We start from the raw sequence: 3,201 nt of genomic DNA, 5'->3' as shown, positions 1-3,201 counted from the left end.
TAATTAGTACAGTGCCCTGTTAGACCCTTCCAACTTACCATTATTCCTTTTTTGCCCTCATGGTGTGAAGATGTCCTATATAGTTAGAAGGTTATTGCCCTGTAATGCTTCTTTACCCCCTCAAGAATGCCGGGAAATATTCCTTGTAACTTGCAAGCGCAAAATAAACCATGCTGGATTTTACTCTGAGTCTCCTTGTTGAGTTGACATTGTCTGTGGATTTTGCTGAGTCAGCAAGTCCCCATATTGTCCACACAGACCAAGTCTCAGGAGGGTATGCCGATGGCATCTAAGTGTCAAAGTCATCATTCAGTTTTTTCAAAGGTCAACAGGTGTAGTTGTCTATGTCTTAATCACAGCTATTATAGGCGATCTCTCCCTCTCTTTCTAGAAGCAAAAGATCAAGAACTAATACCCTGATAAGCTTGTCTGTTCTTATGAAAATGTGAGTCCAATTTTAATGTTTTAATAAATATGTTTTTATTTACTACACCGTGTTAGTGCTATTGTCGTCTGACTGGAAGCCACATGATAAGCTGTCAGAGAGAGGAGCAAGAGCAAAGCTTGGGCTGTAGAGACGATGAGGCCATAGAAAGCAAAGATGGAGAGAGACTTTCAAAAAAAGATTAAGGGCCCATTCACACCACATCCAGATCATCTCCAGACCAGACCAGATTGTTTCTGGACCCAAAATGTATCCCAATGTATCCCTATGCTATTTCTGGCCTCAGTTCACACCAGCGCAGTTCGTTCCAGACCAGACCAGAAAAATACTGCACGTCTCATTTTGTCTGGGCTGGAATGCACTGAAACTGCGGGCAGGTTGACACCATTTTCCGGACCAGATCTGGTCCGGAAAATGGTGCCAACCTGCCCTAAGGCCTCGTTCACATGGGTGGTCTGATCAGGTCCGCCTGTCAGTTTTTCAGGTGGACCTGATCGGAAGCCCAAGGTCCGGATCTAAACGGATGTGTGCCCGTTTACATCCAATTACTCCTAACTCCATCCAAGTCTGGAAAAACAAATGGAACAGAGTTCCGTTTCGGTGGACCTGATCATGGCGGTTTGGGGGGGTAATCTGATGTAAATGGACACATGTCTGCTCCAATCCAACTCCCCACAGAGCATGGGTCCAGTAACTTTCACCATCGGAAGATGGAGGAAAAAACTGGACAGACACGGACATCACAACTGTGCCCGGATCTCCTGCTGACCGGAAATAAGGGTGCCGTATGAAGGAGGCCGAACTAACTACATTCAAAGGGTCAAAGGAGAGAAATTAAAGTGCAGCTTATACAGAAAGAGAGACGATGGGCGTCCCATTTTGTAGCTCAGCAACTACCTGGGAGGAAGAGACTTAACAAAGGACACACCTGTGGAGCTTTGAGTTCCTCCTACAATTTGCAAGTGGAAAAGAAAGAAACATATTAGCAGAATCCCAGATTTTGTAATGTTAAAGGCTTAGTTTACCTTTGTGACCATGTTTCATGTTACACTCATGTAGCCCCCATCACCTTTTGTGAGGTGGCTACTAGAAATTTACTGATTGCCAGGGCTGTAGTCTGCCTGGTTGGATTATAGTTGCCATTTATCTGGTTAATTCCAGGTATCTAACATTGATTGTACCTACCTGTGTGGAGTGTGACTTTGCTGTAGAGTGGGACATCCGGTGAGGGACAATGTGCGTGGGTGGGCAATGCAGCAGCCAATCACTGGGGTTCTCTTAACCAGTGTTGCATGCGGGTAAATGCTTATATACTCAAGGGAATTGCCATGTACTCAGTCTGGTTCGGGACCAGCCATGGATTAGTCCAGGTTGGGGTGCTGCCCAGCCAGAGGCCTGGTGGTGGAGATGCTGGAGGGCGGGAAGTGTTTCCCTAGGCCTCAAGCATGGAGGAGGCCTATGCTGTTGTCAGAGGAGAAGAACCAGGGAAGCTGATGGCTGCTGGAGGTGCCTGGAACATAGAGGACACCAAGAGCAGGTCTGGTGTCTCTCCTGCTGAGGATCTGTGCTCATCCCTGCTCATCTGCTACTCAAATTACTATTCACTGTGCTACAAATGGATCTACTCTGAGATGCTACAAAACGGCTGGTGAGTCTGGAGTCTATGTGTGTTACACCCTGAATGTCTAGGACCCCTATACCCTCTCTCCCCAGTGTGAAGATGTTAATAAAAGTTCTTCAGCATTATACTTCTGGAGTGGATATCAGTTTTGTGGGCACTAAAAAAGGGCGATTAAATGCTAATGGGGCAGCTGAAGACCAAAAACTCCTAGACAACTAGTGATGACCCAAGTTATTCTGGTGGCTCCTTCGGAGGTGAGCACCACACTCATACTTAGGGTATAACATGAAACATGGTCAACATAGCCCCCTTCTCCTGCCCCACGTACCTGAATCACAGGGTTTGCAGGGAGTGTTGGCCATCACCCTCTCTATGCTGCGCAGCCATATGGCTGAGTAAGAACGGGGTGATTCTATGTGGCTTTTATTTTACCAAATCTTTTTGCAAACAAAACAGTTCCCGTGTTTGTGTTTCAACATTGCGACAGCCGCTTTTAATTTCCACTTTTGACTGGCATGTACTTTTAAGTTAATAAAAAGAATTGAACTAACTTCTATTTCTAAGCACGCCTTATTAATTTTACTTGTTGACTGTACGAGGATCAGCGCTAAGCCTTCCCTCCCTAACAACCTCCCTTCTCCCTTTCATATGATAAATCCACAAATTACTCCACTGACTGACAGTTTAAATGATGCAAAGCAGAAGCAGGTAACAGAACACCCAGACTTCCATTCACACAAATCCATTCATCACCGATGACCCAGCGCTAAAACAATTCAGCTCCAAGGAAAGTGGATGAAATCAGTGAGATGTGAAAATTGCAGCTACATAAATACGACTTGTTCCTATTGTTCGGAACACAACCCGCTGAGGATGGCCCGTTGGAAACATTTTTCAGTGCAGTGAATGCAATATTAATTGTATCTGGTTACTATGTAATTAGAAAGGGATGCGGTGATGATGGAAGTTCATTTCACAAAGAACGGTACAGGAAAATGATACAATTTAGAGTGAAACGCAAACGCATCACCGTGAATAAATGAAATGTAGAAGCTTTTCATGTGGTCATACTTTTTTTTTTTGAAGATATAGTCTGACTGTGTGTATATATATATAATATATATATATATATATA

The sequence above is a fragment of the Nanorana parkeri genome, unplaced genomic scaffold (assembly GCF_000935625.1).
Source record: "Nanorana parkeri isolate BGI_ZX_2015 unplaced genomic scaffold, ASM93562v1 scaffold615, whole genome shotgun sequence".
NCBI classification, from domain to species: Eukaryota; Metazoa; Chordata; class Amphibia; order Anura; family Dicroglossidae; genus Nanorana; species Nanorana parkeri.
The sequence above is the reverse complement of the archived record's forward strand: the minus strand, read 5'-3'. Positions refer to the sequence as shown.